At 49.6% G+C, this 20,946-nt stretch overlaps 1 pseudogene; it reads right to left on the bottom strand.

The window, feature by feature from the left end:
- Positions 1-440: 440 nt before the first annotated feature.
- LOC122172780 (patr class I histocompatibility antigen, B-1 alpha chain-like) lies at positions 441-20,482 on the bottom strand (annotated as a pseudogene).
- Between the last annotated feature and the right edge of the window lie 464 nt (positions 20,483-20,946).

The raw sequence follows: 20,946 nt of genomic DNA on the forward strand, positions 1-20,946 counted from the left end.
GTGCTGTTCGGCGACGCTCCTCCTGCCGCGCACCCCCTGGGATCCTCTGGTGCAGCCCCTGGGGTGCGTGCACCCCACCTTGGAGACCACTGCCCTAGAGACACGCCGACGCCCCCTGAGCAGATCAGACCCTTGGGCTTTGCTCTCCCAGCCTGTCACACTCACTCCTCCTTCCCTGCAATCTACAACAGCACCAGAGCTCCCGGCTGCCCCATCACCTGCTAACCCCGACCTGCCCCGACATCCCCAGCACAGAGGCGCTTACTCTCCATTGCAGTGAGCAGCTGTCAGTACAAAGTTTTTCTTCACCAGGAACGCTCCACATTCTTTTAACCTGTCCATCTTGTATTTCCAGATAGGCCATGTAGGGTCTGGAATGGGGCTGGGCTTCATGTCCCCCGATGATCTTACCTGCGGGGAGACCAGGTTCATATAAAACTCCCATCGTCTCCCTGGCTGGGCTGGGACCGAACTCCCCATCCCGAAGGGGAGTCCCCACAGCCTCAACCCACCCCCTGTGATGCTCTCCCTGGGGGATCTCTGTGCCTCGAACCCTGCCCCCTGCTCAGCTCTCCCCCACACTGGACACCTGATTGGGCCGGAGGGTAAATCTAAAGCTCTGACCTGGCTGGGTGCTGGGCAGTACAAGATGAACATTTCTGGGGGCAAGTCTGGGACTGGGAGTTTGCTGGTGTTGTCCTGCAGTGTAAGTGAGGAGTGGCTGCCCATAGGACTCACACACCAGAGCTGGGAGTAACTAACATGCTGGAGGCTGGGTGTGAGCAGGCCGGGAGTGGTGGCTCTCAGAGTGAAGCAGTGTAAATGGCACCCCAGGTTGCAGAACTGAGGGAACACACTGTCCAACAGGCCAGATTGTAGCCTGGGGAATGTCACAGGCCCATCCCCCACAGCAGTGGGGTCCTCCCTGGCCTGAGCTCTGGGCTTGTCTCCCATAGGAGACCAGACCCAGGAGGTACCAGCTTTTCCCCCAGGCAGTCGGAGTCTGTCCCAGCCCCTCCGGCCCCTCTGCCCTGGTCCGTTATTAACACCTCTGGGCTCAAAGCCTGTCCAGCACATCTGGGGCTCCACACTCCGAGCGGTGCCAGTATCGACTCAGCCCCTTTCACAGGGCAGGCTGGGGCTGAGGGGCCAGGCTGGTCGTTGATGTCAACTCCCCTGCCATAGGCGCCCTCCAGGTTGTTTATTGTCCTCCCACTGAATTGCCACCTGCTCCATCCCCTCCCCTGTTTGCCTCTTGGGGATCTTATCTGTGGCATCCATCTCCCCATCATGCTTCCCCGAGCTAGGCTGGGGGCCTCTGGCCACCAAGCAGCATGTTGGCAGGAGGATCTGCCAGAGGGCAGCGCTGCTCTAGGGCTGGGTAGAAATGGAGCAGACCCTGCCCAACGAAGGGCTCAATGCCAACCCAGGGCACTAAGAAACTGGGGGTGATGTCGGGTGCAGAAGGGAGTAGGGGGAAGGGCAGGAAAGGCCTGGGGGGATTGTGGGAAGGTGTTGGAGAAGCACCAGCCCTGAGTGATCCAGCCTGTGTTTTCTCTCCAAAGTGGGTGAGTTAGAGCCCGAGATCAAGCAGAACCCGGGTTCTAGCTGACAACCCCAGTCAGGACACCTAGCCCTGGTCCAGAGCACCTCCAGGGGTTTGTGTGTGGACTGTAGCAACTTAAGGCTCAGCCTGGGTGAGCTCTGCAGTAAAGACAGACCTGATCTATCTATCTATCTATCTATCTATCTATCTATCTATCTATCTATCTATCTATCTATCTATCTATCTAATACAAAGCTCTCTCTATTTAGCCATCTCTCCTTTTCTCCGTCCATCTAAATTCTCTGTATCCATCCAACCTCTCTCTCTCTCTCTCTCTCTCTCTCCTCTTCCCCCCCACCCCACCATTTGTCTTCTGATTTAGCAAGGTGCATAATCAGGTGTCTGACTTTAAGCACTTGCATATTCTGATTGGATGCAAAGGGGCTACTCATGGGCTGCAATGTCGGAATGTGCTCAGTGCCTGGCTGAATTGGGGCCTTTCTTCCTTCTCCCCACAAGTCCCCTTTAACTGTAGTTTCACACCCCACAACCCCCACACCCAAACCCCCACTCAGAGGGACACTGGGCTGTGTGAGGGGGTCGGACAGCCCACCTCTCACAATCAGCAAAACACTCAGGAGTCCAGACACCTGCAGCAGCTGCTGCAAAAAGCCATTTAGTGCATCACAAGCTGTATCTGTGACCCACAGAGCAGGGAATGTTGCATATTTACCCTCAGTGCTTTACAGAGACTATCCAGGATACAAGCAGAAAGGAACGTGGTATGTTGTCTCTCTAGGGGGTGGCAGCTCCAGTCCGGCCCCAGGGTGGGGGGCTGGCTGGCTTAGAGGGGTGGAGATTGGGACTTGGGACCTTTCCCCTCTAGGGGGCACCAGCTCCAATCCACCCTGGGGCAGGGGATGGACTGGCTGGCTCAGGGGGGTGGGGAATGGGACATGGGGCCTTTCCCCACTACAGGGCGCCATCTCTGATCTGGCCACAAGGCCTATGTTGACTATGAGCAGCTGGGCCCAGACTAACAGGGATGTCTGATCACATGTTTCCAGGAGCAGGTTGCGTAGCAGAAGGCTGTGGCTGGCCATGGGCTCTGTGTTGCTAGATTCCTCTCATGGTGTCAGTGATCCAGGGCATGAAGTGGGAAATCCGTGTGTACACAGCAGGAGGCGCGAAGCTGTTCTTGATGCCCTTGGAGACGATGTCCTCGGCCACTCCACAGCACACAAGCGGGCCTCCAGAATCGCCCTGTCCCAGAATAAGCAGGGAGATGAGTTTTAATGCACTGATCATACCCAGGACTCCAGGACTGTTTGGGCCATTAAAGCCAGAGCATCTTCAAAAAAGAAATGAATTAACACTGAAAAGCCCAAGATTGGGGATTCACAGAAACTAAGACCAGAAGCACCATTGTGATTATCTAGTCTGACCTCCTGTGTGATGCTGTATAAAAAGAAAGATGATTAGTTGCAATAATTCAGTTGCTATTGTTACAAAATTACAATCAATCTTGTACAGAGCATGTCGTGTAAGGTATCCTTGTAAAGGTTATAATCTGTTAAGTATGATTATCCTGTTTACATTCACATATCATGGTTGTGTCTGAAGTTATGAATATTGGCTAGGTGTGTCTCAAATATGTTTTGCTCTTGGGTGACACCCACCAGGCAGATTTACATCAGGACTAGCCAGCCATGTGTTGATGGCCCATTAAGGATATCAAGAGACCCCTGCAGAGGACTCCTGAAAGGCCATATGTACAATGGAGGCCCAGTGACTCAGCAAGGCATGTAAGGGGACATGGAATAAGGACTTGTGACCTAAGACTCCATCTTTTGCCAGTAACTTTCCATGCGCTTGGGCTGAAAGTATAAAAGTGGAGACAGTGACATCACTTCTTTGTCTTCATCCCCGCTTCACTTCTCTGGACTGTGATTTCTAACAAGGAAGCTTTGAACAATGGACTGAATGACCCCCGAACCTCTCTGGGTGATCCACAGAGACTTTCTGCAAGCTAGCCAACTTTCTGTCACTGCTATGAACCTGATCTTCAGACTCTGGAAATCACTTGTAATGTATATGATTCTTTTAACCATTTAATAACTCTCTTGTCTCTTTTATTTCTATAATCAAATCTTTAGTTTTTAGTTACTAAAGGTTTGGCTACAAGCATGATTTTGGAGTAAGATTGGAACTATAGCTTGACCTGGTGAAATGACTGATCCTTTGGGATTAGAAGATCCCTATATATGATGAATCTGGTTTTCCGTAACCTCTCATCATAAAGACCAGTTGCCTGGGTGGTGAGCCAAGGGCTGGAATGCCCAAGGGGACTGTGTTTTGGCTTCTTGTTAATCAGTGTGGTGAGAGAGAAGCTCACTTTGTTACTGGCTTGGTGAAATCTAATTATAGAATAAGCCACCAGTTTTGTGGTGTGTCTGCCCTGGTTTTTGTACCAGACTGTCCTGAATTTGGCACTCTCAGCTGTGACCCACACGAGGCCGGTATGACACTGGCCATGGGATGGTCCTGAACTAATTCCTGGTTGAACTAGAGCAGATCATTTAAAAAAAAAATCCAGGTTTGATTTTAAAGTTGCCAGTGATGGAGACTTTATCATCATAGCGGACACCAGCTGGTGGGACCCAACAGCTCTGCAGTGCTAGCTGGGGCAGTTCATGCCATTAGCTCTGGATGTCCCTGGATCAATCCCAGGTGTGTCACTCAAGATGTGTTCTGTAAATGGGGTGTAGGTGGTGGAGGTTGATCTGAAGCCTCTGAAGAGGATGGGACACTGGATGGTGCTCTGAGGTGATCAAGAGGATTCTCCCTCTCAGGAGCTTGCTCACACAGCCAGGGTCTGAGTGATCGACATGTTCTGGGCTGGGAAGGAATCTTCCCCCCAGGTCAGAGTGATGGGGACCTCAGGGGAGGGAGGGTTCACCTTCCTCTAGGGCATGGGTCACTTTTTGGCTGTTGGTTTTAGTGTGCAGGTGCTGGGTAGGATTGGTGGCCTATGATCTACAGATTTTCAGACTGGATGATCTGGTCTGTTCTGGCCATGCCATGACTCCTAGGAGGGGCTTGTCTAGGATTTGAAAGTTTGAAAGAGCCAGCTTCGGGCTGTCACCAGCCGTAGTGCACAGGAATTGGGTGGTGTCCCTGTCAACAGCGTGGGAGCCCTCCAGTGGGGCTCACAGTGTCCTATGTCCCCTACATTACCAGAACCCGAGCAGAGCAGCCGTGAGCTGGGACCCAGGCCTCATGGGTTGTGCATGATTAATGAATGTCATTATTTGGAACCTGTGTCATTCTTTCCACTCTCCCATGGCGTCTGAATCAGGCAGGGAGGGGCTGCATGATACCCCTAGCCAATTCGTGACAATAAGGAGGTGAAGGTGTCAATGTATGACCTGGGTGGAAGACTCTGCAGTAGGCTAGGCATGTTACCATGGTCTAGTCATTTAGGACTAGATAATCAACAGAGCTCAGGTCCCACTGCCCTTGTGAGCCCCGGCTGACTCCACAATGTGGCTGAGGAAGGACAACCCACAGCAGGAGCCCAAGCCAATCAGCCACTTACCTGATAAATTGACTTCTGGTCGTCCGGGTCCCCTGCACACAGCATGCTGGAGGGGTAATAGTATGGATACCAGTTGTAACAGGTCTCATCGTTTATCACCGACAGGTTCACTTCCTGAAGGGTGTTGGTTGTATCAGTCAAGCTGGTCCTCCCCCAGCCAGCCACACTACACATGGTCGGCTCACTCTGCAATGAGCAGAAGTCAAACCAATCAGTCCCACCTCCTTGGTCAGATGCGCCTTGTGATGCAGCTGTTGGGGCAAAGAGGAGAGGGGAATGAAACAGCCCAGGAAGTGCAGTTGTAACGCCGACAGACCCCGGTCGGCAGCGGGTGGGATCAAGCCTAGGATGTCTGGAGCTTAGTGCATGAGCATCTACCACATGAGCTAAAAGCCAACTGCCTGTTAGCTAAGGCTGTAGAGAAGACTCATTAATTGCTCTCTAAGTGGTCTCGGTGCCACTAGATGGGACAGAACACTACACCCAGGAGGTGTGTGGGTTACACAGTCAGAGCATGTGTGTGAGTGTGTGTGTCCCAGATGGAGACAACTCAGAAACTCAAGAGGCGGGGTGCTGGGTTGGGGGCGGTACCTGCTGCTGTGTGAGGTTACTGGGGGCGGGGTAATGGAATGGGGGCGGTTCCTGCAGCAGTGTGAGGTCACTGGGGGGGGGGTGATGGGATTGGGGCCGTAGCTGCAGCAACAGGATGTCATTGTTATTATTGGTCATATTGTCATATTGTGAGTGGGGGATCTGGCAGTGCACTGGGATTTTCTGTTGGCTCCTTTCCCATATACCAATGTCATGGGCTTCCAGTGTAACAGTAAAAGCCAAGAGCAATACATAGAGCATTAGGGGCAGGTGGGGGATGGGCACATGTGGGTCCCACCTATGAACAGTGATATGGAGGGGACAAGGCAGCCTGGGGCTCTCAGGCTGAGATCTCAGACTCAGCTCCTGGCCTAAAATAATTATAGATGATTTGACCCATTGCAGGCTCCGATCCAGCACCAGGACTTGGGACTAGCTGACTCGGGGAGTGGGGAATGGGGCACGGGACCTTTCCCCGCTATGTGGCAATGGGGCCAGACCCCAGCTGGTGCCAATTTCAGTGAACGGCCATCAGCACGAAGTTATCTGACACCAGGAACTCTCCACAGTGAGACCTCTTGTCTCCTCATCGTTGTGATGCTTTGTACCTTGAGAGAAAACTCTACACCCCCATTTTCATCTTTATAAAATGACTATGTGGTATCCAATGCAAAGTTTGTCATGTTGGATGGCTTCGGACGGCTCATGATGCACTGAGCATGGTTGTTATAGTGATGTTACAGTAATTGTTACAGTGATGTTATAGGTTATAATTTCATGTTTAACCCCCAGTGACCGATAATATTGCTGAATATCTGACTGCCTTTGAACGGCTGTGTGTAATACATGAAATCCCTGATGATAAGAGAGTTCCTACCCTGATTGTGAAACTAACTGGTAAAGCTCGAAATGTATTCAGTGGAATGCCTGTTGACGACGCTTTAGAGTTTAGACTATTGTTAATTTAAAGATACCGTTTTGCAAAGTTTTCAGATTATCCCTGAAACATACAGAGTTAAATTTAGGAATCTCAAGAGGGATATTGGTATGAGTAAACACAGTGAAAGATTTGTTGGGAAAATGGGTGAGGGGTAAAGAGGTGGCAAGTTTTGAGGGAATGTTGGATCTTGTTGCTCTAGAGCATTTCCTGAGCATGTGTAAGGCTGATGTGAAGCAGTGTCTATGGGACAAAGATGTAGAGTCTGTGGATGAAATCGCTTTTTTAGCTGATGCCTTCGAACAGAATCAGGCATCTATTGAGGGCGGGCCAGAGGAAGAGGGGTTTAAAACTGGTTGAAGGGAGGATCCCATTTTGCCCCGGGGAAGAGAGAAGGGGGCTGGGAATCTAAACACTCTCTTACCCAAAAACATTCCTATAACCCTCATCCCAAATCTCCGGTAAAAGTAGAAGAGCCCAAAAGGTGCTATCAGTGTAATTCCACTGATCACCTGAGGAATAAATGCCCTGTGCTAGGAGGAAGCAGGCAAACAATAGCTCACATTAGTTCTGCTGATCTCAACACAGAAACCCCCCAAGTAATTGGAACCTATCATATTGGTTCTGTGAGGTTAGCCTCTGCAGAACCAGATATGGAACATGTTCAGGCTGTCCAAATTGATGGCAGTGAATACTTGGGGCAGAGGGATACAGGGGCCCAGATCTCTCAGGTTAAGCAGAGTGTGGTCCCAAAGGCCAGTATATTGCCTGGCCAAATGGCAGAGATTGTGGGGGTGGGTGAAAGCAGATTCCTCATGCCACTAGCTAAAATCCATGTGGATTGGGAAGGTTTGGAAAGTGTTTTGACTGTGGGGGTAATGGAACACCTCCTAGTCGACCTGCTCCTTGGTAATGATATTTTTCCATGTAGCTCAGGTTAAAGTATTTGCCTGCAGCAGGAGGGAGTGTTATGCTGGGACCCCCGAGGGAAAGGGTAAGGTCTCAGGAACTGCTGAGAGAATGGGAGAGTCTCCTTGATTCTTCTGCAGCAGGGGGGAAGCCACATGCTTCCAGGAGAGAGGGTGGTTGAGACCAACTCCTGCACTGCAGCTGGAGGCAACACCACATCAGGAAGGGATGGGGGTGTAATGCCTGCCAGGGAGAGACTTGTCCAGGTCGTTAGCTGCCAGCAGGTCGCAGCTGAACCAGAGACAAATCCAGCTCTAGGGAGCAGAGAGCAATGGGTCCCAGAAGAGAGCCCAGAGAAGGGGCAGGGGATCTCAGAAATCACTGGGTGAGGATTCCTGTGACTCTGTAACACAGGGAAGCAGGGTGCTTCCAAGTGTGGGAGGGGCTGAGACTAGCTCTTTAACAGAAGAAGGCAACATGCCCTCAGGCGCAGGGGCAGGAGAGGTGTTGTCAGGGATTAAGGAAACTGTCCCAGTTGTTAGCTGGCAGAGTTCAGCAGATGCACAAAAGATAGAATCCTTCCTAGGGAGCACAGAGAAATGTGTCTTAGGAAGGGGCCCGGAGGAGGAAACTGGGGAAGGAATAGTGGGGGTACAGGAATGTCTCCTCACCAGTCACTTGGGGCAGGATGCCCAGGACACTAGGAGGATGGCTGGGTCAGCATCTGTGCACCCAGGCACACAGCCTGTGACCCAGGTTTTGAGAAGGAACTGTGTAACTGACCTCCTGGAGGGGAGCAGCCACACAGCTGACTTCTCAGGGACAGAGAAAGGGGTGGCAGAGGGTACCCCAATCCAGGTCCTGGTTTTTCAGGATGCTATTCCTGATAAGTTTTTGGAAGGTAACTGTTTGTGTCTCTTTACATCAAGATGCACCTCCAATCCTGTGATAACAGAGGAGTTGAGACCAGAAATTGCCAGGTGGTAGTTTGTGAGAAGACAAATGACCCAACTGACAGAGAAGGGGGTGTTTTCCCCCAGGCTGGTGAGAGACAGGGAGCAGTTCTGGGAAAGCTGATGGGAAGAGGTGCAGCTGATCAAAGGGAAACACGCCTAGCCCAGAGAGCACAGATCACAGCCCTCTAGGGGGCAGGGAAGGACTCAGTGCTGGGAGGGGGAAACACAGGGTAACCCCAATAGGGGAGCTGGATTTCCTACATATGTACAGTCCTGGGCTTGGGAGACCGCTCCCCAAAGGGCCAGCCAATGTGCAGGATCCCCCTGAACACCTATCTTGCCAGACCCTGAGGCACCAAAGTTCCAGAAACAAGATTAAATTAAGAGCCCACACAAAGGGGAACACTGGAGGGAAAGAAAAGCCAGTGACTGATTACATGGGCGAGAGTCAAAGGACACCCTGGGTAATGAACAAACTAACTTCAAACTAAAATATCAGAACAGAGGGCGCGGTATCATACAGATACTTGTAAACACCCAGTAGTGATAAAAATTTGGTATTAATGTTGCATTTTGGAGATAAGAATTTTGACATGGATGTTAAACCTTATGATAATACTACTTTTCAATTAATAACTGTAAAGAGGTTTAAAGCTTATCACAGCAGAGAGACCATAAAAAACCTAGTTTGCTGTGTGTGAATGGGGAAACTGAGGCATGCTGCCTCATGGCCTTAATGGCTGGATGGCAAGAGAAATATAACATAAACTGCCTTCAAGCTAGTCAGTGACTAACCCTCTTGCAGTAAATTAAGAGGGGAGGTGTGACGCTCTGTACCTGGGGGGAACCTCCAGCACCCCCAGGTTCATTGTAAAATGATTGTGTGGGATCCAATGCAAAGTTTGTCATGTTGGGTGTCTTCGGAAGGCTCATGATGTACTGGCATGGTTGTTATAGTGATGTTATAGTAATTGTTACAGAGATGTTATAGTAAGGTTATAGGTTATAATTTCATGTATATAGTTATGAGGCTGAAAATGTATCCTCATGGCTTAAGGCAAGCCCAGGCAAAAACTCTCTAAGAACAGAGAGACAGTTCACACCTCATCAGGGCAAGTATGGGACAAACCCAGCCCAACCTCACAGGAACAAAGAACACTGGCCTAGGTAGCAACAAAAGAATCTGTTAGACCCTCAAGGGAGTCACCCCCCTTCCTTTGGTGAGTTTGGGACTATGATGAGGTAATGCTCACCTGACTCTGAAGGGGGAGAGCAAATCCAAAGGGAAAGAAAGGACATGCTAAAAGGGAGCGCTATTTGGGAGGGAAGGGATAGCTTGGTGGTTTGAGCATTAGCCTGCTAAACCCAGAGTTGTGAGCTCAATCCTTGAGAGGGTCATTTAGGAATCTAGAGCAGAAATCTGTCAGGGATGGTTCTTGGTCCTTCTGTGAAGGCAGGGGCCTGGACTCAGTAACCTTTCAAGGTCCCTTCCAGTATTATGGTTCTATGACATTTGCCAGGCTCTCTCACCTCTTCCACCTACATTTACAGACACCACACCAAGCAACTGAAGCGCTGATCAAAGGGTAGATCCTGGCTGTAAGTTCAGCCTGTGGTGAGAAGCATCTAGGTTTGTAAGGACATTGAAAGTATTAAGATCAGCTTAGAATGCATTTTGCTTTTATTTCACTTGACCAAATCTGACTTGTGATGCTTTGACTTATAATCACTTAAATCTACCTTTATAGTTAATAGATCTGTTTGTTTATTCTACCTGAAGCAGTGCGTTTGGTTTGAAGCGTGTCAGAGACTCCCCTTGGGATCAATTTCTTTGTTAAACTGATGAACTCCTATAAGCTTGCAGCGTCCACCGGGCATAACTGGACACTGCAAGACGGACGTTCCTAGGGTTGTGTCTGGGACCGGAGATATTGGCTAGTGTCATTCGGTTGCACAATCCAAGGAGCAGCTTATATGCCAGAGGCTGTGTGTGAACAGCCCAGGAGTGGGGATTCTCACAGCAGAGCAGGGTAAGGCTGGCTCCCAGAGTTAAGGATTGGAGTGACCTAGCAGATCACTGGTCCAGATAAAACCAAAGGGGAACGTCACAGTTGTATATCCAGATAGGCCATGTAGGGTCTGGAGTGGGACTGGGCTTCCTGTCCCCTGATGATCTCATCTGGCAGGAGACCAGGTTCATACAAAGAGCCCCATCGTCTCCCTGGGCGGGGCTGGGATTGAGCTCCCCATCCCGAAGGGGAGTCACCACAGCCTCAACCCACTGCTCTCCTGGAGGGGGGGGGTTGTCCCTTACCTGGAACTCTGCACCCTTCTCAGCTCTCCCCCACACCGGACACCCCGTGGGGCCAGAGGGTAAATCTAAAGCTCTGACCTCACTGGGTGGAGAATTGGTGCCAAATGTGGGTCAGCAATCGCGCTGCCTTGAGTTAACGGCTTTGGGGCAGGTATCACCCAGAATGCCACTGACACGTCCCCTGCTGATGTTTCATCTTCTCCCTCAACCCACAGTGAAAATCGGGTTTTCTAGATAAAGAAATTTTTCCTAGAAAGCGTCTCCTCGCCTCAAACATTTTGGCATTTTTCTTGGAAAACTGATTATTTCCTCCAGTTTTCAGAACTTTTCTGCTGAAAATTTGAAAGCTTTTGGTCACACTAGAAACTAGAAGGAGTGCCAGGTATGCAACAGAAACATGCCATCCCCCATCTATTTAGCCCGTTGCCTTGGCTATCTCTGACCTATTACTGCTTTCATTTCTCCAAATGTTACCCATGTTGCCAACATCTATGGCAACATTATATACACATCTGGCCAGCAAATTTGAACTAAACACTGATCCCCTAAAGAAGTAATGGGAGGAGGGATTAGGCCAATTATTTTCTGCTAACCAAATGGAAACAAATTTTAGCCAGTGCTCCGAACTGCTCCTTGGAGCTACATTTAAGATTAATATGAGAATATGAATCAGAACCCAAGTCTGTTCTGGGTGGGGGTTTGTTGTGGTGGGATTCTGAATCACGCCGTGGCAGAGCCATCCGCCACTGTTAGGGCCCTAGGCTGGGACCCAGTGGAGAAGGATGAACCCAGGTCTCCCTGCTGCCAACCCCACCCCTGGGGTGGCAGCCTCCCCACCTTAGGCTGAACAGCCTGTTTGTTGCTCCCCCCTGCCTGAGAGTCAGACCTACCTAGACAGCTTTGCCGCTCTGTCCTGCCTGAGAAACAGAGCTACCCAGACTACTTGGCAACTTCGCACTACCCTGCTAAAGGGGCCTCAGGTCTGGACACTTGATTTGCTAATTCTCCGATACTGGACGGTGCCCAGTGATGTAGTGATGTGGAGTGAGCCTCCCACTGAGCCAGAAGGGGAGGGACAATCGCTAACCCACTACACAGTTACAGCGATACCCAAGAAAAGTTGTTAGAGATATGAGATGCTTTCCTGGAAGTATCTGAATGATCCTATCAAATGCATGGGCCCACCTCACCTCCTCTTTTCTACCCACTTCCTTCCCTTCCCCGTCTTTAGCCCCCATCCTATGAATTTTGCTTCTAGTCTTTGTCTTACTTTAATAATTTTTCTTTAGTTGGATTTTATAGGCAAATTTGTTTGTAAATTGTGCAATACAATAAGGGATTCATATTATCACCATTCATCTTATAGATAACTAAATGTTTCAAACATAGCTAAGGTAAGGTAGCAAATACTTAATATCTTATGAGAAGTTTATATAGTATCAGAAGCTTATGTATATTTTGTTTGTTTTCTTACTCTCTATATATATCTTTTTAAAACAATAATAAAAAATTAATAGAAAAACAAATTGCCTTTGGGGTTTTCAAAGAAAAGTAGAAATTTCCAGTGGAAAAATAAAACCGTTTTCAGACCAGCTCTGAAGAAGTCTCAATCCAGGTGGGTCACTGGCTGTGAAACCAAATCTAGACAATCGGTGTAAAGACATCAGAGTGGAGGGGACAGGAGCAGGGAAGAGCTAGTGAAGTGGAAGGACAATGTAGGCACAAGAACAAATGGGGATGAACTGGGCAAGGATAGATAGAGGTGGAAATGAGAAAGTCTCTAACCATCAGAGGGACATAGGAGCTAGGAATTGCCAGCCTAGACCGTTTCCTTTGACCCTGTGCAACCCTCCGTCTGGAGACCTCGTCAGGGTTGACCCACCGCTGGTTCTGTGGGGTTAGCTGGCCCCTGGGAAGTTTCTGACACTAGTGGCTAGGTTGAAACCAATATCAGGACATCCTCAGGCAGAGCTGAATCAGTTGAACTACAGATGTGGTTTAAAATTAGGTTAGTTAAACCAATACAAGTTTATCTGTAGCTCACACATGGACTTTTTCAAAGATGACTCATGGATGTTAGTTTGGCATCCATATCAGTGAGGCTGTTCTGACAATCTGTTGCTGTTATTTGTACATGGTGCCTCCAACTCAGATCAGGGCCCGTTGTGCCAGGTGCTGCACAGACCCTTCCCTAAAGAGATTCAGTTTAAAATGGCAGCATAGACAAAGGAAGAAGGCGCTAGAACTCAGAAGTCCTGGCTCCCAGCCCCAACTTCAGATCCCCCTATGTCGCTCTTCTGATCTTAGTCTCTCTCCTTATCTCTCAGGGGCTTTATCTCAGTACCAGGTCTGCTGCCCCTCCCTCACCCCCACCCCCAAACCCTTCCCTAGCTGGGTCCTGGGAGGTAGCGGTTGCCCTGGCAGAAGCATCTGACTCTTGAGAGAAGCAAGGATTTGCAAAGAGCCCAGAGAGCTCCCTGCCCTGATCCCTCACTACTCACAAACCCCAGCTCCGGGGGGCAGGAGAAAGGCCGCGGGCAGCAGGATCACCATCATCACCGTCTGGAAGTTGGGATTCAGGGTCACCGGCAGAGACAATCTATGCCCACCCATAGTGGGGGCGCAGAGTGAGGGCAGCCGGCTTCAGCAGTGTTACTGAGCATGCTCAGTCCAAGCCAAGCAGCAAATCTGCAGGAGGGCATGTGACCCCACATGTCTCCCCCTCCCCCCCGTTCCCGCCATGCATCGCCGCATCACCTGTGGCCCACACTGGCAAGACTATTAAAAGTCTACATCTTTGTCTGTAAATTTGTCAGTTCTCCCGTCTTCACGGATGAGTCATTTCTTTTTACTCCTGCTTCTCAGGAACTTTTCAAGGCCAGCTTTGTTTTCTCCATGTAATGTTTCATATCTGCATGGTCCCCTGCCCAGCTGGGCTCCAGATAACGGGCAATGGAGGGGAAGGAACCTCAGGGGATTTCATCTCAGAAGACATTTCATAGACTGGAATCATAGAAATATCATCCTGGAAGGGACCTCGAGAGGTCACCTGGTCCAGCCCCTTGTTCTGAGGCAGGACCACGTCAGCCTAGACCATCCCTGACAGGTGTTTCTCCAACCTGGTCTTAAAAACCTCCAGTGATGGGTATTCCACAACCTCCCTTGGGATCCTATTCCAGAGATTAACTCCATTTACGGTTAGAAATTTTTTCCTAATAACTAACGTCAATCACCCTTGATGCAGATTAAATTCTTGTGCTACCCTCGGCAGACATGGAGAACCATTGATCCCCATCCTCTTTAGAACAGCCTTTTACATATTGGAAGACTGTTCTCAGGTCCCCCCTCAACATCCTCTTCTCTAATCTAAACATACCCAGTTTTTTTTCCACCTTCCCTCCTTTTAACCTTTGATCATTTTTGTTGCTCACCTCTGGATTCTCTCCCATTTCTTTATATCTCTCCTAAAGTGTGGTGCCCAGAACAGGACACAGTATTACCAGTGCCAAGTAGAGTGGAACAATGACCTCCGAGATGACACTAAACTGGGGGAGAGGTAGATACGCTGGAGGGTAGGAATAGGGTCCAGAGTGACCTAGACAAATTGGAGGATTGGGCCAAAAGAAATCTGATGAGGTTCAACAGGGACAAGTGCTGAGTCCTGCACTTAGGACGGAAGAATCCCAGGCACTGTTACAGGCTGGGGACCAACTGGCTAAGCAGCAGTTCTGGAGCTCTCTGCATTTCCCAACTCCCTCTTCCCCCCACCCACTGTGTCCATCTCTGCCATATTCTTCCCATGGTAGGAGGCACCTGCCCCCCGCAGCACTTCCCCCAGCCTCCCCACCCCCTGCCCTGCCCACCTCCTGCCCTACTTCCCCAGTACTCACCCCAGGTCATCCTCAGGGCGGTATGCCCCAGGCTGCTGTGTTTCACCACACACACGTACTCTGTGGGGCTGACCCCCTCCTGCCCCAGCTCGATGGACACCTGGATATGGAAGGTGGGATCCCCATTTGGCCGGATCCTGCCAGTCAACTGCTCCCCCTGGGCCTCCTGGCACCCCCACTCCCAGGTCACCTCGATGTCACGGGGATAGAACCCCATCACATGGCAGATGAGGCTGTGCGGCGGTCCTGGATCCCTGGGATAAGGGCCACGCACTGTGGGCTGGGCTGGGGGAGGGTGAGAAAGGGTTATTAATCACAGGGAATGGGATAGCAGGGAGTTGCATCGGGTCGGGATTGAGAGGCACCAGCAGAGCTGTCACCTGTCTTCTGAGCAGTGAACGGTGCGGTGATCCCATTGAAGATTCTGCATTGCTGCAGTGTGCGGACGTTCATCACAGTGGACGTGTCCCCTTTGCGGTTCCAGCTTTCTGCCACTCACGAGGCTGCTGGGTGCACGGAGAACCAGCAGTTCTGGTTGGCCTCGTACCGCAGCACGTCCTCCCCATTGAGGGAATATCTGGTGATGGCTTGGATGGCACCAGTGGCATTGTCCAGCTCACAGGTCTTCAGAACCTGCACATAGTAGGGCTCTGGGGGCAGAGAGGCTGCATGAACAATTGAGTAGCTGAGCACAGAGCTGCCAGGAGGAGGCAGAGGTGGAGCGAAGTTATCCCATACATAGAACCCAGGAGTCCTGACTCCCAGTCCCCCCCATCCTCCTGCAGCCCCACGGACCCCATTCCTCTCCCAGAGCTGGGGCTAGAACTTAGGAGTCCTGCTTCCCAGCCCCTCTGCTTTAACTACTAGACCCCACTCCCTGAGCTGAGCTGAGATAGAACCCAGGAGTCCTGCCTTCCAGCCACCCTCCCCCACTGTAATCACTTCAGGGAAGTCACTCCCCTCCCCCAGCTGCCTTCTACCTCCTTTGAGCTGCCTGATCATCCCCTTCTGAGCCAAGCTAAGTGCTGGGACCCAGGGACTCACCTGCCTGTGGGGAGCTGGCATTCACCTCCCACACCAGGGCCTGGTACTCGGGCTCCACCCAGGGGTCCCAGGCCAGGTGCCAAGCTCTGATCTCACTCCAGAACTGCTGGCTCTCCAGGTCACCCGGCCATACCCATTGCGGGGAGCCAGCCTGCCGGTGTTGCTGTCATAGGCCGAGAGCACCAGGTCGTTCACCTTCATCACATTCAGCCGCTTGGGCAGACCAGGAACCACCCAGGAGGAGATGAGCTGGGAGCAGGAGAGGTGGTGAACCCCTGCAGGAAGGAGAGAGACTGCAATGGGAATGGGACCCAGATATGTGAGACAGCGACCCGAGTGGGCCCTGCAGCACCCACCCCTGGGGGAGAGAGAATGGGATGGAGAATGGGACCCAGGCTTCCAGGAGAACAGGGGTCACTTTACCAGCCAAGGCAAAGGAGCAGAGAGACAAGAGCCAGAAGACACCAAGACATGTTTGGCCCAAGGAGCCATCGCCCTGGAGGGGACAGTACAGCAGTTCTATGGGGTGGGGTCCGGGACCAGGACCCAGAGACCTGGAGATGGCAGGGCCACCCCTCCCTGTGCTGAGCTCTCTGCTGCTCTGACAGGAAACACCAGAGGTGAAACCCAGATCTACAAGATCAGCAAAGTTCAGTAAAGACAAATCCACGGCCCCTTTCCAGCCTTCCTCACTGAGTCACAGGAAGCCTAGCTCCCCACCAGCACCATAGAGACTGAATAACTCCTGTTGCTTGTTCCCAGTTGTCTCTGTTATAATGTCTGTTTACTTTATGAGGAAGATTTCTGTGAGCACAGCAGAAGAGTCCTCAGCCACTTCAATCCATAGCTGTGACATTTGGTAGGGAATATGCAGAGACACAGGACTTTGAGGGTGGCTTTTGCGGTTGGGACTGGGGGGCACAGATATGGGGAGAAGGATTGTGTCTAGGAATGGGGGTGGACAGGTGATTGGCATTGGTTGTTTTTAAAAACTGTATTTTACTAGCCGGAAGGGAGAAGTTATGTCCTGATCTCAAGGCATAATGTGGTGCTTCCAAGAACACGCAGCGTGGAGGTTTGGCACTGACAGCGCGGGCACCCTGACCACTGTAGGAAAAAACTGTGAATTTAGTTTCAAATGAACAGAACCAAGGGCTGATGCAACAGACAGCTTTCTGTGATCGTGTCCAATAATTATTGTAGTTGTTCTCTGCATGGAGGACAGCACAGTTCTAGGGTCACAGGTTGGATCCCATGATGGGCCAAGTTGTCACACTGGCCATGGTGTCTTCATAAACATTGGTGGTAAAACACATTGGCAGAGGCTGTCATAGACTAAAAACACCAATGATTTTTTACAGTGTTGTAAATGGCTCATGAAAACAAAAGTGGTTCCAAAAGAACATATTTTCTCTCTCTCTCTCTCTCTCTCTCTCTCTCTCTCTCTTTTTTTGCTTCTTTTTAAAGGAAGCAGTACACCTAACTAAGAATGCCATCAGGGCTAAAGTTTTTTTCCAAGTGAGCAAGCTTATCCATAAGTGCGTACAATTTTCATGCTTTGTGTAACCGCCCAGCTTTATCTGAGTAAACAGTAAAAGGGGAGGGGGGAGTTTTTCCATCTTTGCCCTTTCTGGGCATACAGCCAAGGCAGTGATAAGAGCTGGCTTGTCCTTAAATATTTTAAACCATATAACAGCAGTGGTTTTCAGTTTCGTTTTAGCTATAAAGGAAGTGAGTTGTCAGTTTGTAAGCTTTGTTAACATCTGAATGGTTCAACTGTCATTTTTTTTAAATGTTGGATCAAGTTAAGATGTGTAAATCCCAATTTTAGGACAAGGAATTTGCCACCCTTAAAATAGAACAAAGTACTTTTTTCCCCCATTTCGTCTAAACACTTAAACTGAAATAAGATTTTGGCTTTTGTAATTGTGGTTTTATGAACAAATGTCCAATCCTAGGTGGAACTAGTTCATAAAAGAGAGAGATTGTGTTGTGCTAACAGGCCTTACAGATTTTCTCCTATCATACAGAAGCTAATGGGCTTGTGGAAAGATTTAATAAAACTTTAAAATCTATGCAAAGAATGTTATCTCCAGGTGTGAGAATGACTGGGACATGTGTCTCCCTTATCTTCTATATGCCTACAGAAGTGTTCCCCGGGAAACTATTGGCTTTCCCCGTTTGGTCTCCTGTATGGGATGCAGGTGAGGGCACCCCCAGATTTGATTTGAGGCTCTTGGGAGGGCAGTACCGAGGAGACAGGCCAGCCGGTAAAGGAGTATGTTACTCATTTTAAGGAGAATGTACAGTATATGATGGAATAGGTGCAAAAGAACCTTAAAAGAAATCAGGAAACCCAGAAGGGTTGGTGCAGTTGGCATAGAGTATTTGATATTGGTGATATGGTGTTAGTGCTGATCCCAGTGAAAAAAGACAGACTTCAGGATTATTGGGAAGGTCCTTTTGAGGGGATAGAAAGCGTGAATGAAGTCACATATGATATAAGGAAAACCCCATGGCAGGGGAGCTGTGCAGACAGTGCATGTCAATAGATTAAAAGCTTACCATGAAAGGGAAATGGCAGCGAATATGATTTGTTGTGCTGAGGAAGGAATGTTTAATGCTCCTTTGTTTGATTTGGTCAGGGAGAGCAAGGACAAAACTCCTCTGGGGAGCATTGAGTTTGGGGAGGGTTTGGATCCAACCCCAAAGCAGGAAATGCTGACCCTTTTCAAGCACCACAACAGGTATTTTCCAACCGAGCCAGTTTAACCGACATTCCATTGAAACTACAGGGCCCTGCCCTGCTCCTAGGAAGACACATTGGGCTAAAGTGGAAATCCAGAAGCAGATCCAGGAGGCGGTAGATAGCACGCTGGAGATGGGGGTCATTATTAAATCAGAAAGCCCCATAGCATCTCCTATTGTGATGGTACCTAAAAAGGATAAAACCATGAGTTTTGTGGGGAATTTAGAGAACTAAATGCTATCACCCAACCCCACCCATACCCCACGCTCTGAATAGAGGACCTATTGGGATGTGTGCAAAATTCATAAGCCCCATGGATTTGACTCGTGGGTACTGGAAATTCCCTTCGAAGCTGATGCTGAAGAAAAATCCTCTTTCATAGTGGACTCTGGCTTATATGAATTTAAGGTGATGCCTTCTGGATTGATCAATGCAGGAGTTACCTTTCAGAGGCTTGTCAATGAGGTGCTGCAGGGGTTACAAACCTTTGCCAGGGCCTAGCTAGACGATTTGGCTATTTTCAGTAGCTCCTGGCAAGGCCACTTGAATCATGTGAGAATTGTGTTACAAAGACTTAAAGAAGCCGACCTCACTGTCAAGTCTCCAACTGCAGAATGGGAGCTGCAGAGGTATCTTATGTAGGACACAGGGAGGGCACTGGGTTTTTTCGCCCCAACTCTTTAAAGTAGAAGCTATTAGGAGTTGTCCTGCTCCTTTATTGGTCTGGACAACTACCACTGGAGGTTTGTGAAGGGGTTTAGCAACATTGTGGCCCCCAGAACAGACCTTACAAAAAAGGGAAGCCAGACCAGGTGGCAGCGACAGAGGTCTGTGAAAAAGGCTTGCAGAATATAAAAGAAGATGATGGGACTTCTAACACTGGGTTAGGTGCAGTGCTTTGCCTTCTCAAGTAAAGCTAACCCCTATTGAACAGAACCAAGCTGTCACCAAGTGGGAATTCTGTGCCATCATCTGGGCTGTAAAGCAACTTAAACCTTATTTGTGTAATAAAAAATTTCAGGTTTTGACAGATCATTCTCCCCTTATACAGCTGCACCAAGCTAAGGGGACGAATTCTAGCTTATTGCCTTGGAGTCTTGCTCCACAAGAATTTCACATGGAAATTATTCCTGTCAAGGGAAGGAAAATATAGTGACTGGGGCCTCATCAAGAACAGGGTGACCCTGAAGCATGTTCAGGAGCACTGACGACAGCCCTTCCTACACCAGTTTTGCGTTGGGGGTAGGACGGTGGTAAGCCAAGTGTCAGCTCTAGCCAAGGCCTAGGTGTCAGCTGAGAACTGACAAACTCACAGCTGGAAGCCAGACCAGCTCACTTGTGTGTTAGTATTGTCTTGGATGGCAAGATAGACTGGAGCATCTAAGGGAAATGCCTGTGACTCCATTACAAGACGACTGCAGTATTTTGGGAGTTCGCATTTGTTACTGGGTTGGGGAAATCTAATTATAGAACATAGCACCAGTCTGGAGTGGCTGCCCTGCTTTTGACAGTCTGCCCTGAGGTAGACATTCATGGTTGGGAGCCTCTCCAGACAGAGTGACACCATATATCCATGCATCTATCCAAGTATGCATCCATCCATCCCAGCCAACTGTACATCCATCTACCTCCATAGACACCCTTCTACCCATATATCCATGCATCCATCCATGTATCCAGCCATCCATCCATCCTACCTATTGGTACATCCATCCATCCCCATTCAAACTCCTCCATCCAATACATCACCATACATACCCCTCTTTCCATCCCCATACACACCCCTTCTATCCCCACAGCCCTTTATCCATCCATCCCTCCATCCACATACCCATCCTTGCATCCACAAACACACACCCTTCTTCTCTCCCCACCTCCATCTCCATACACGATCAATACCAGCTGGGATCACGGTGAGCTCGTAGGCCGTAGAGTTGCTTATTTCCATTGCCAGTCACCATGCAATTACGCCTCATCCAAGTCAGATGAGTTACACCTTGAAAAGGTTAATCACCCGCTCCCGCTCCCATGCTCTAACATGAGCCTTGCTCAGCCTACTAGATGCAGCAACTGCTCCACATTTTGAGGCTCAGGGAGTTCATTACTTTCCCCAAAAGTGACGCATTCTCTTTTGTTTTTTGTTTTTGTAACTTCATTTTTATTCATTGCAAGGCTACAAAGCAGAAAGCAAAATTAATGAGCTGGTGCAGGGGGGACTGGGGTGGAGGAGCAATGATTGAGGATCTGAATGCAAGGCATTTGGTTTCAGTGCCTCTCTGGTTAATAGCTCAGTACACAAGCAAGCTGGCAGGCTCGGCAGGACACCAACTGGATCCAATTCTCTATTGTGCTGTGGAACCTCTCTATCCCTATCTAGGGGTGGATTATGTAAAGAGCAGGCCTGCTTGTCCT

This window comes from Chrysemys picta, chromosome 13, assembly GCF_011386835.1.
Source record: "Chrysemys picta bellii isolate R12L10 chromosome 13, ASM1138683v2, whole genome shotgun sequence".
Classification (NCBI taxonomy): domain Eukaryota; kingdom Metazoa; phylum Chordata; order Testudines; family Emydidae; genus Chrysemys; species Chrysemys picta.